Source organism: Wasmannia auropunctata, unplaced genomic scaffold (genome assembly GCF_000956235.1).
Source record: "Wasmannia auropunctata unplaced genomic scaffold, wasmannia.A_1.0 LD335345.1, whole genome shotgun sequence".
NCBI lineage: Eukaryota > Metazoa > Arthropoda > Insecta > Hymenoptera > Formicidae > Wasmannia > Wasmannia auropunctata.
Genome location: NW_012027545.1, coordinates 74,087 through 87,784, shown reverse-complemented (window position 1 = coordinate 87,784; position 13,698 = coordinate 74,087). Strand labels below are relative to the sequence as shown.

Here is a 13,698-nt window from a genome sequence, read left to right as displayed (position 1 = left end):
CCGCGCCGCGTCGATTCGCGCCATCACCGCGAGCTGTCAAGTCCACACCCTCTCGTCGCCATCCCTCCCTCCCCTCCACCTAACGGCGTCCCTGGCCGTCTAACGACGGCTATTACGTCGTCGTGGCGCAAACATTGAGCGACTTCGAGCACCCTCGAAGCGAGCAAGACTGTAAATATAAGGTAGCCACGACGATCGGCACGTTAACAAAGGACCTCGGCGGTCCCTTTCTTTTTCCTGCCCCGCATACATTGCGGCTTATCTCCCCACAGTGTGAGTGGCCCATAGAATTACCCTTTCGCCACCAGTTTGATGGATTTTCAACGAAATTTCTGACGAAAAGCTACTTAAATTTGCGACGGGACGCTACTTAAGTTTCCGACGGTCTTTTAAATAAATTATTTTTCGTGAAAACTGCAGACGCGGTTTGTCCTTCGACTTTTCTATTTAACCAAAGATATTTGCATTTCTATTCAATCCAATTCAACCTGGAGATATGTGGGGAGAGCATATTGTTGAAGCGGGGTTGGAGCAAGGGGAAGAAAGGATGAAGACAGTCTGTTACGGATATGGTCAATCAAATGAAAAATTGTAGCGGCTAAAGTTAACAATATATGAAGTCTATTGTGCCGTCTCAGAACGGATAAGAATTTCCATTGAAAAAAAATTTCCGTACACGGAAAGAACACTTTTGCTAAATCCAGGTCTGAAAATAATTTTTGTTCAATAATCAAAATAATTTTGTGCGAAAGTCAAAATAAATGCTAAAACATCAAAATTTTTTATAGCACGTTCAAAACGTTTTATAGCAATGTTTATCAGTTTTAACATTCCAACAAATTATTTTGATGATTTAATAAAAAATTATTTTCAGATCTGTTTTTAGCAAAATTTTTAGATCTTTCAACAAAATCGTTCTTTCCGTGTAACAATCCGGTCAATGTGGAACAATAAATGTTTATATCATTCCAGGTATACTATTTTTAATGAATAACTGCACGTAACCTCTAACTCCAGTGATATCTTATTGTCAGTTGAAATCACAAGACGTGAAAATAGAAACTCTACATATACGAGTATTGTATAAAATAAAAAGGAGAAAAATCAATTTGTTCCGGATTGCTGCGCACGAAAAAAACGTTTTGGTGGAAGATCTAAAAATTTTGCTGAATGTATTTAATTTTATGTATTGTATTTTATATATAAAATTGTATGTATTGTATTTTATACATAAAATACAATACATAAAATTAAATACATCCAGCTAAATTTTTAGATCTTCCACCAAAACATACTTTTCGTGCGCAGCAATCCGGAACAAATTGATTTTTCCTCTTGCCTCTCAAGCTTCAACCCTCTCGCCCAAAACTGTACTATACTCCCTCCACATATTGTACTTCCATGCTATTCAAAAAGAGATGTTCCGCCTAAAAGTTTTAAGGCAACACCGGCACAGAAGTCAAAGAAGTGGAGATTCACCAAAGTTTCCGACGATCTACTAATCCTTGGCGTTTCTATCGCAACCTGTTTTTATCTCGCCGACATTGTTGCAGCCAATTCAAACTTTTCGAAGAAACAATCGCGCCGGAGCCTCCGGCCGTTTCCTCACTTAGTGAATTCGAGAGGAAACGAATAATTTTGGGGCTAAAAACCGTTTCAAGTAGTAGAGAAGTTTAATTCAACAAGGTGAATTTTACGCCGTGATAACATGAAACTTAAGATTTAAAATTCATTAAGATTTATTGTTTACGAACGCACGCTAAAGATATACAATAGTTAGCATTTAACGTATTGCCGTCTAATTCTGAGAATAAGATATACGCAACAATAATTTAAAAAAAAAGTAAAAACATAATATTAAAAAATCATGTATATAACTCATGTATATAAATATATATAAACACAATCGAATAATTATAATATAACGTACATACAACCGGTCCGACGCACATTTCTTTAGCGCCGAGACACGATCGTGTTTCATGATAATTGATGAAAGAGAAAAAGAGACGGTACCTAATTTATATAGATCGTCAACAATTCCGCTCTACGCGCGTTTCCATATTTTTTTCCTATACGATCCGATCTTTCCACGAATCATTACGCTAATCATCGAAAAAACGTCATTCGGAGGCAATCGCGCGTAACGAAGCCAATTCTGGCGCTGCGCTGCGAGGACCGTGAATGAGGCAGGAGCTGGGGGAGCGGCAGGGTAGGGGGGAGGGGGAAGAGACAGGAGGGGCAGGTCGTGTGACCCAGATTATGGGCATCACGGATCTCGGTGGGTGAGAGCCCGCGGCAAGGATGTCCCGAGGGACGCTTCCGATCTGGACCGACGGCAACCTATTCTTAACCGGCGGACATTGTTGCAGAGATAACGATAATCATCGCCTCTCCTTCTCCCTTTTCCGCTTTCCGCTCCCTCAAATTAGCGGGGCAGCGGGAGGGGGAGAGGAAAGGGGGCACACAATATCCAAAACGCAGTTTGTTTACCTATCGTAGGCAAGAGCGGGGGGAAGGAAGGGGGAGGAGGGGAAGGGAGGTAGCTCCGCTCTCGGATAGATTTGAGTATATTCTTCGAAGGGCCTCTCCGGCCGCGAAAGCCGCCCCTCCCTCCCCTACCCTCGAAATCGGCGTTGCGTGCCTCTCCGAGAGAAGACCGGGCGCCTCGGCCTTTTTCCCGAAAATTCGCTCCGTCTCGGTTTCACTTCTTTCTCTCTTTCCTCCCACCCCACTCGGTTTCCCAGAATGCGCGTAATTCTTGTAATTCAAAAAGAGGAGAGAGAGAGAGAAAGAGAGAGAGAGAGAGAGAGGAGGAGAGAGAGAAGAGAGAGAGAGAGAGAGAGAGGAGATGATACTAATGATACACGCGGGATTATAGCGCGGTGCATCGCGTGCGCGCGCGTCTAATGTGTCGATGCTGCTCCGCGCGCGAGGAGCTCCGTAGCTTAATTGCCGGTGCAACCGGAAAAGTACGGGCCCCCGCCCCTCCCCACCCCTTTGCCCGCTTGTCACACACGGAATAGGTCGACTCTCGCGCGGCATAAGTATACAATATTTTCCGAGGACGCGGGTTATTTCGAATCGGCGCGCGTTTGAAGACCGAACGCACGCGATCCGTCACGGTCGCTCCCGTGCGGCCGCGGCGGGGCTCGTTCGCGTCTCCGATGCTAATTTCAATAGCAGCCGCGCCGCGGCTGCACATCAGGCGATCGAAACTTGTATAACAGCTCAATCGATTTTCTTCCCTTCACTATGATGGCGTCGTAAGACAATTCAGTGAAGAATCGAGTGTTAAGCGCAATATGACGTCGCTATAAAACGACATGAAAATACGGATTTAAAAATAAATTTAATTTACAATTTAAAAAAAAAATACCTTTCACTTTTTGAGAATATTAACGGTTTTTCTCAACGCGCAACACACACACACACACACACAAATGCGTTCTTACCCAGTTTTCTTTTGGGGAGGGGGTAGGAGGGGAAGGGAGGAGAGCATAAATCGTGACTTTGTAAGTAGAACTGCAAGCTAATTCCGTGAAGCGTAAAAATGATGCGAACTCGCGGATCCGAGGCTTTCTCCGATTTAAAGGGAGAGACGGTATAGGACCGGACGGTAGGACAATGACGATGACTGTCAACCGCGATCACACGGGACCGGTGATACACCGGGGAGAGAGAGAGAGAGAGAGCATGTGTGTGTTGGAACCACGAAAGAATTCGCTTCGTAATATCTTCGAGCCTCCGATTATTAAGCTTTCCACCCGTTTCATCTCCCCGCCCTCCGCGGTGTGCCCCCGCGCGAGTCAACGAGGCGGCGGCGGCTGCGGCTGGCGTCGCCGTGCAGCAGCACGAAGCGCCGAGCAGTCAGGTAGTCGCCTCCACAATCATCGTATGCCCTCTCACCTCTTTTCGTGTCACCACGGATGCAGCCGGGGGATATTAAAAGGCAGTTTAAGGATGACTGGACGATGACTCATGACACCCCAGCCATCGGCAGGACGACCGCTTTCTGTATTCCTCTCTCTCTCTCTCTCTCTCTCTTTCTCTCTCTCTCTCTCTCTCCTTTATCTCTTTCTCTTTCGGTTTACCCTTCGCCTGTCTTTCTCTTCCACGGCGAAGAAGAGGCTCGAGAAGAATCTTCCTGAGACCCGTTGACATCGGCGAAGAATATGCCAGTCAGCGTCGCCGTCGGGACCTGCACGGTGACGAAGCGATAAGGCGATTTTAGGCAAGTCCTGTCGGTCGTGAGAGACTTTCCGTGAACGGAAGCTGAAACCAACCGTCTCTGCCAGAGATGCGATAGGATTGATTATTGTGGAATTCGAAGGTCTCGAGGAATTTTACGATGCTATTGAAAGGTGATCTTCAAATAAAAGACTCGTTCTTCTGCAAACGAAATTGTTTGTTGATTAAATTAATAATTTTCCACTTGTACCTACTTATCCTGTGAAGAATTCCAATACCTTCCCTAAGGTTTAATAATGATACTTTACTTTTCAATCACAACAGTATGCACAATGATATAGAAATTAGATTAAACTTAAAAATACATTAAATATACATCTCACAGTTACAATGCTTTGTAGAAAATTTAAAATTTTGTGAAGCACACACATGAGAATTTAGAAATATGATATAATACTTGGCCGCTACCGCGTCGTTTGAAAGAAACCGAGGCTAGTTATACTTTTCTCTATAATTTTTTGTAGCCAACTTATAAATTAGATAATCACAAAGAGATTTATTAAAAAGCTATGTATCTACCATATAATATGTCTATATTATGTCTATATTACAAATATTTTTTTTATGTAAAATTGTAATTTATTTATCTCACATTAATAAAAATATCAGAAAGCATTAACATTTGTAACAATTTATTCTATATACATATGGAGCAAATTGTGATAATTATCGGAATTGTAAGTTTATTTAAAATATATATCTATATTATTTTAAGTATATCAAATTTATTTATAAATATATTAAACTCTCAAATAATTATCCCTACCTACATCATGAATATCATACATAATGAACATATCGATTTTTAATCTTTCATTATGCTTTCCAAAAATAATCACTGAATTACTGATGAAATATTTTCGAAACAGTATCATATTTTACACACACATATATATATTATTTTTATAATAATATTATTTTTTATTTCAGAAATATATTAAGTGTAACAACAATACATATTTAATGTCTTTAGAAATAAAGTTAATAAAAAAAGCAAATTTCAAGCACAGCTGTTACAGAATCATAAAAATTCCAAACAATTGAGATATCGAAAAGACCAAAGTAAAAAGAATTTAAGCCTGAATTCAATGTTGCAATTAATTTGAAATGTTTCAGGGCAGCTAATATCTAATAATATATAATATTTCAAACATCGGCATTATGATTGCTTTCTAAGATAAAACTACTATCTTAATTATAATAAATTAAATATATATATATATATATATATATATATATATATATATGTAGCTCTAAAAAACTATTTCTTATAGTCGATTATCGAAAATATTTACTAGTGTTTCCGAAAGGCACATCGAAGTTCGGGCTTCGAAAGTACCTACAAATACATCTGAAGCATCGGGCAATTTGACACGTGTAATTGTCTCCGCATGCGGGCCACGGTAGATTAAAAGCCGCGCACGCAACGACGAAGAGCCGGGCACCGACGCGATCGTGAAACTTTATCTGAAATTATCATCGTCGTAGTCTTACACACACACACACACACACACATACGTACGGACACAGATTACCGTCAACGATTTCGGGCGGACGTCATCAGCCGATAAAAGGAACAATCCCCCGCGGCAGCGGGATCGCGAGGAGCGCACCGAGAGAGAACAATTCCGCGAGAGACGGTATCGATATCTGCAAGTAAGACCTGCCACGGCGAGAGAGAGAGAGAGAGAGAAAGCCGCGGCGGCGGCCCGTGAATCGAGAATCGTCCCGCCGGAAAGTCGGTCGAACAGTCATCTTCCTCCGGGCCGATCGGTGCGCGTCCGGCTGGTACTCAAAGGCACCGCCGCGCCGGGCCGGGCGATCCCCTTATCTCGCGACGGGGTCAGAACGTCCCGGGCAGTCCCTGGGACGGGGTGAAGGGGGTGCGGGGGCTCCCAGGCGGGAACAATGACGGTCTATCCGGCGCGGGCCACCGTGCGCCATTGTTCTTTGTTGCGGCATGATCCAGGCGGAATCGGGGGAGACAAACCGCGATTCGAGCGCGCCAGCATCGTGGGCACCGTGCCGTGGGGCCGATGCTCCATACCTACGCGCATCAATCAACGAGTCCCCCGGGTCTCTCTTACATTTTAATCTTCACTCGTTATAGGTGAACCACCGAACGGCGAGGGAGAAACGTTTTGCCGGCTAATAAACACGGGACGGAGGTCCCTCTCGCAGGTGGTTATCGGAGATGTGCTCAGGGGAATCGTGAGAAAATATTATTGTAATATTCGAAATATAATTGATATGTATATATATCCGTGAAAATGGGACGGAAATGGGCCATTAAATTCAAGATCGTTACGCGAAAGTTTGTTTTCCAGCTCGGACGAGGTCGATTCGTTCCTCGAGATGTGTTATCTTTTTTATTACTGTCGAGAGGAGAAGCACATCGAGCTTTACATTAAGCGGCAGCTTGTGGAGAAACAATTGTACCTCGACGTTTCAGCGGCGACCGGAAGAGCCGTTCGCAAAACTCCACGAACTTCCGTGTTCTAATTATTTACGAAGTTAATTTGTGGTAATGACAGAACAACCAACTGAACAATTGCAACAGAAGGATTGCGAGCCATATCCAGCTGAGGGAGGAAAAATTGTTGCTTCGGATTGTATTTTTTTCACTTGCCCAAGTTTTGTATCGTGTCTTCATCTTCCTGTTTGCATTAGTGTATCCGATGAATACAAAAAATTCGTAATTCGACAATTTATATTCATTCAAAATTTTTACATTAAGAAAATATTCATTCAAAGATTTATTCAAACTTGTGGGCTTTTAAAAATATTTATTCGTAAATATTTTATGATTATTTTATGATTTATTCATATTTATTCATACAAAATGTCTTCATTTTCCTGTTTGCTTTATTTCTCGAAAGATCCTCCTACGATAACTTCTATTTTTCTTTATTCCTACCACCGTGCAAGCCTTTTGTGTTCTTTACTTTCGGCCTTTATACAAATAAAAGTCACGGAGAATAGAAAAAGTCTCTTTTTCTATTCTCGTGACGAACTAGATGACCTTGATTCTTGGCACGCAAATATATTCATATTTGATACCAACGAGTATCTATTGAATTTGCGATGAATCGCGGCGATGATCTGTTACACGTTTAGAATAGTGTAGGTATATTTCCATTATTCGTCCATTAAAGCAGATCGGTACCGTTCAGCTTTCGGTACCGAGCAGCTTTCGGCCAGATTTCGGTTTTTTCAATTAGCACGATAATATAAAAGCCCGAAAGCTTTCGTTTTGCTATCGCTCGTTCAATCAAACGGCGCATTCAGGCAGATTGCGTATCATTGCCCTTAAAGAATACACCTAATCTCCCACTCGGAGATTCGATATTCGCAATATCCCCGACACCTCGAAAGGAAACAAACTCCCCCCCCCCCTCTCTCCCCCTTTCCTCTTCTCGCGGCCGCCACCTGCTGGTTTACATCACGCTATCGCGCGGTGTTGGCCGACGATTCATGCCGATAATGACGGCTTACGAGCAGCCAAGCCTTCCTCGACGGAAAGAGAGAGTGTCCACGTGCAGAGAAAGAAAGAAAGAAGGAGAAGGAGAGGGAGGACAGAGAGAGGGAGGAAGAGAGAGAGAGAGAGAGGGCACGTAACACGTGGTATAATCACGCGGCATTGAAACCACATATATCGCCACAATGGCGACAGAGAGGAGAATCGTCGTCATCGTCATCGTTGGCGGCTGTGCACCGGAATGATTAATGCGTCGCGCCGCTACGCCGTGCCGCGCCGCGCCGCGCCGCGCCGCACCACTCGGCCGCAACACTCACGTCTTAATTCCGCGGCATAATGCTCTTAACGATTTTGTACCGGGCTACGCGTGCTTTTGGTAGCTGATAAGCGCGACAAGCGTTCGGGATCCGCCGTTCGTTAGTCCCCGATTGTTCGTCCCGAGTGTCCGAGCGTATATATAGGTGTATATAGGTACGCCGGACGTCGTCATGCACGTTGCGCGGACGCGCTACGTCGTGCCCGATCGTGAATCGGTTATTAGCTAATCGTCAATCGGTTAACACACAGCCGATCGGGAATTAGCTAATCCGCGACGCGCCGGCGGGGAAAGCCATCACGTCTCGCGGAAGCCGTCGGAGTTGTCGAGAGATTTTACACCCGGATTCAACCCAGCAAACACAGATTATGACTGCAATATTGTAGCACCGTATCACGCAAAAAAATGGCTTAGCATTATATATATTAGCTATAGCTGATACCAGTGTAGCTGTAGTTCGAACTTTGCTGTCATTGCTAAAAGTTAGCTATTGCACTGAAAAAAAGTAATCTTGCAATAATAGCGAGAATTATGTAGGTACGAAAAATTAGTTAAAACGGATAAGTGATTAGTAAGCACTGCGATACCATATATAATGCGTTTTGTATTTAATCAATATAGATAACAGAGACAGAAAGTATATTTGAACTGATTTGTCAAATTTAGCAAGAAAGTTTCTCTATAACGTTTAATCAGTCCATTTATCCAGTTTATGGAGTCCAGACTCCAATCCAAACTCCAATCATATTTGGTTATGAGACCTATATTTTCTTGCGTACATTCTTAGAATATTGCTGCTATAAATTCTACGTATGATAGACAATTTTTTAGCAGATATAAAAAACAGCGATATAATTTAAGTGTAATATTTAGAATTCTAGCTGGAACAGCGAAACAATTCCCTGAGTGAACTGAAAAAAGTAATCTTGCAATTATAGCGAGAATTACGTAGGTACAAAAAATTAGCTAAAACGGATAAGTGATTAGTAAGCACTGCGATACCATATATGTTTTGTATTTAATCAATATAACAGAGACAGAAATTATATCTGAACTATTTGTCAAATTTAGTAAGAAAGTTCCTCTATGATGTTTAATCAATCCAAACTCCAATTTAGACTCCAATTATATCTAATTATGAGACCTATATTTTCTTGCGTACATTCTTAGAATATTGCTGCTATAAATTCTACGTATGATAGACAATTTTTTAGCAGATACAAAAAAACAGCAATATAATTTAAGTGTAATATTTAGAATTCTAGCTGGAACAATGAAACAATTCCCTGAGTGTATATTTTAGCTCCATTGGCTAATCCTTTCTCTGCGTATGCATTTGCAATATTTCTGCAATATAGCTGAAATGTTGCAATGTTGCTGCAACATTGCAGTTATAATCTGCGTTTGCTGTGTTGAATTTGGGTGGAAAATCTCTCGACAACCGTCGTTCAATTCTTTCATGTAATCGCGAAAATTAAGCGCAAAATTCGATTTACCTCGTCGAGAATCGTACGCTGAGATTATAGTTGCATTCAAAGGATCGTCGAATATAGATCTAAAATTTTTGGAAGTTAAAAGCCGATGAAATTAATTGATGTTATATTGTTATCCACATCTTAACCATGTTTGCCAATTGCACATCGTTAACTGTATTTCATTACCGACTCTCGGTTAGCCCTGATGGCCGAATTGATCCCTGTCACGGGTAAAAGTGTCATTTTTATCAAAGAAGAGTAAGAAGGAGAGACGAAAGGGAGAGAGAAAGAGACGGAGCGCGTTCGGCTTCTTTGAATAGGGAACAATCCCGGTAGGCTCGTTCCCAGGCGCGCGGTGAACGTGCACCGAACGCGCGTTTCCTATACGCGCCCGAGCTAGTCGGAACTAGTCGAAAAGGAAGAGAGTCCGGCACAGGCGTGCGCTTAAATTGATTTATAGCGAGGGAATGATGAGGCGATGCCGCGCGACGTTAAACGCCGCCTTTACGAGGCCGCCGCGCCGCGCCGCGCCGAACCACCACCTTTTGCCTCTGATTGCGGATCATTAATCAGCGGGGTGTCTCGCGCGCTACCTCTCGCGCCACGTTAACGCGCGGAGTGGACCCGTCTCCTCTATCTCTGTCTCTGTCTCTGTCTCTCTCTCTCTCTCTCTCTCTCTCTCTCTCTCTCTCTCTCCCTCTCTCTCTACGGGGATTGAGTCCTTTCTTGGTCTAATTATATATCGGGACGCGCCGCGAATCGGTACGCGCCTCTCGCGAAATCCCGAATCGTCGAGCGATGATTGATGGTCGCTCCCTCTCTCTTTCTCTCTCTCTTTCTCTCCCCTTCACCCTCACTCCTCTACCGTCTCTTTCTCTACGTCTTCACGATGGGCGACGCGCGCATTTTTCACCATCTCGTAGAGACGGACATGAAGAGAGGAATCTCGAGGTATTTCGATCACAAAGAACTACAAATGCAATGAATAACGCGCGTGGGAAATGTAATATTCGTTCGAGAAAATGAGTAAAACGAGTGTAATCTCGCTCGAGACACACATACATATATAGGTACACGAAAAGAACAATTTTGCTGAATCCAGATCTGAAAATAATTTTTGTTCAATAATCAAAATAATTTTGCGCAAAAGTCAAAGTGATTGCTGGAATATCAAAACGTTCTATAGCAATGCTCATCAGCTTTAACATTCCAACAAATTATTTTAATAATTCAACAAAAAATTTATTTTCAAATCTGTTTTTAGCAAAATTTTTAGACAACCTTCAACAAAATCGTTCTTTCCGTGTATGTGTGTGAGAGATCGCGAGAGATTGTAATCTTTATCCGCGCAAAATAAAATAAAAGCAAGGTAAAAATTATCCACTCAAGTTCTCCTTCGTTGCCGTGAAAGTGATGATATAATTCGCCGCGGTATATCGGTGACTCGAATCTAACCCCGCGAGCAATTCGCGCCCCGTCAATCGTTCCCTGAGCGTACCCCCGGCCCCTAATTTGTGCCAATATTTGCACGGCGGATCAAACTGTGTTTGATTAAATACTTAGTCGCGCTCGCCTAATCTAGTAGCGCCTAAGACGGGTGCTCGTAGCGCTTCCATCGAGAGAGGGGGGGAGGGGAGGGAGAGTCCCCCAATGTTTGCCCGCGCCGATCGGCGCCGTTTTGTCAAGGATTTGACTTGGACAGGCAGCGGCGCGTTAACGCTTTGCGCGGCTCGAGGGATTTTATCTGCCCTTTCGGAGGCTGCGTTCTCTGTTTGAAAACTGAACAGGTGGCGCGATGGCTATCGCGCTCCCTTACTTCTCGGGCGCGATTTCTCTGCAGCCAGCTAGAATCTTCATCCCAAATTGATTTGCCCCTTTTCAAAATAGCCACGATTATTTTTATTCATTATCCGCCGTTTAATCTCAATCGGACACGCGTATCAATCGGTGTCAGATTTTTACCCTCTTCCTCCCTCTCCCCCCTCCCCGCCTTCCCCCCGTCCCTCCGCGCACACAATCGAGTCATTGACGAGTGATTGTCCACGCTGCTGGTGGGACACAGAGCGGGATTTAAACGCGCGACAATCGAGGATCACGACCTCCCGATGAAAAAAGAAACAAAAAACTGTACGTACGTGGGGTGTACCAGCTGATTGCGGCGACCATAAATTCGCTTAATGTCTTCATATGGCGACGATCGGAATCGGGGGAAGGGTTGGGGCCGCGCTGGGACAAATACTCAACATTCTCCCCCACTCCCGCTGTCTGTCTCTCTACGGCATTAAATCCACGAGGGTGGCATAATGCGGCTCACGATCCGCCGGCTCGATATCGGAAGAGGGATAAACAAGCGATTTTTGCAGCCATTTGGTGGCACGTACTTGATGGATTGCGAGGAAATGCAATCGCACGGTAATGGATTTAAATGGAATTTAATTATTCCGTGGATTATGTTATTCCGGCTCTTCAGCCGTTATATTTGCGTTAACATATATTGTTAGCGCAATTGGTGCTGCCGTTCTGTTTTATGTACAATGCGAATGATGACGTATTGTTTTATCTTTATTTAACATTCAATGTGAACAATAAAGAAAAAAATAATACATTGTGCGCATAAAACGAAACACATTCTATGTGACTAATTGTTAACGTTTCGCATGGAAAAGAAAAGAAAAAGCATAGAAAAAAATCTTTTAGATGTATATTGTTGTACAAAAATACGTGATATATTCAGTTATTCAATCCTATAATCTTGTAGCAACTTTTAAATTCAAATCTACAAAAATATTTATAATTTTTTATAATAATACGATATATATATGTATATATATTTTTTTTGCTAGAGATATATGTATAAACGAAAATGCGTATTTACGTGACTAAACTGAAGCCTTGCAAAATCCACGTGAGAGCATCTTTCGACCTTAGGATAAATTCGGCAAAACACGAAGGACCAGATAGCAACGGTGTAAAAACGAAGAGCGTGAAAGGGGCGCGAGGGAAGTGCAAGCGATTCGTCACAGATATTATTTGAAGGGGCTCCCTCGTGGAGCAGGGGCACAATACAAGTCAACACGGCTGTCTGCGTAATGAAGTAGTTTCTGGAGGGTCGGGTCCCACCTAACATAGCGAAGACGAGGCCAGAGGGGAGCCAGTAATTGGGGGGTAGGCCACTCTACCCGCAACCCCCAGGGGGACGACGAAAACCCCTAACATATGCTCTTCACGGTTCGCTCTTTCTCTGTTCTCCTGCGCCTCTCTTTCTCTCTCTCTCTCTCTCTCCCTCTTTCTTTCTCTGTCTCTATCATCGGACTCCTTTTCTATCAAAACGAGCAATTTGATCCGCGTGTAATAGATAAATCTGTATCTTGAAGTTACATTATCATAAATCGCAGTTACTTTATTTTTTTGTAGAAAGTTCGAGAAGATTATTATTCTCTGTACTCAGAGAAAAAAAAACGTGTATATGTAGTAATGACAACTATAAAAATTTAACAACTTAACTTAAATTCTTACAAGTTTTATTTGTAGAATTAATGTACACAGTTAAATAAACTATTTAGTAGTTATAATAATTATACATTAGTTTATTCAACTATGTACATTAATTCTATATATAAAACTGTGTATACATATGTGTATGATGTATTTATTTATATAATATATACTATATATATATATATACATATATTTATTTATTTATTTATTAAGTGATTTAAAATTCCCAAGCCATTTAATCTGCAATCTTACGATCGATGTCTCACTTAAAATTCCGAGACATAAATTATCTAACAATTGAAACGTTTTCCGCATTTTTTATACTTCTGGTAAATTCTCGTTGATTTACTTTTATTGTGTCAATACACCGCGCGGAACGCGCAGGAAACCATAATTCTGATACTTTTTCTTCAGACACAGTCGCTCTTATTTGGTTTGGCGAGATCAAAAATTTATATTATATATATATATATATATATATATGTATATATATATTTATTTATTAAGTGATTGAAAATTCCCAAGCGATTAAATCAATCTTACGATCGATGTCTCACTTAAAATTCCGAGACATAAATTATCTAACAATTGAAATGTTTTCCGCATTTTTTATACTTCTAGTAAATTCTGGTTGATTTACTTTTATTGTGTCAATACACCGCGCGGAACGCGCAGGAAAC

General features: G+C 42.1%; 1 long non-coding RNA gene across 1 annotated transcript; it reads left to right on the top strand.

The window, feature by feature from the left end:
* The first annotated feature begins 11,662 nt into the window (after positions 1-11,662).
* On the top strand, positions 11,663-13,023 carry LOC105457187. The gene is made up of 2 exons (XR_975357.1): positions 11,663-11,932; positions 12,364-13,023. It is a non-coding gene; the product is annotated as an uncharacterized LOC105457187 (long non-coding RNA).
* The last annotated feature ends 675 nt before the right edge of the window (positions 13,024-13,698 follow it).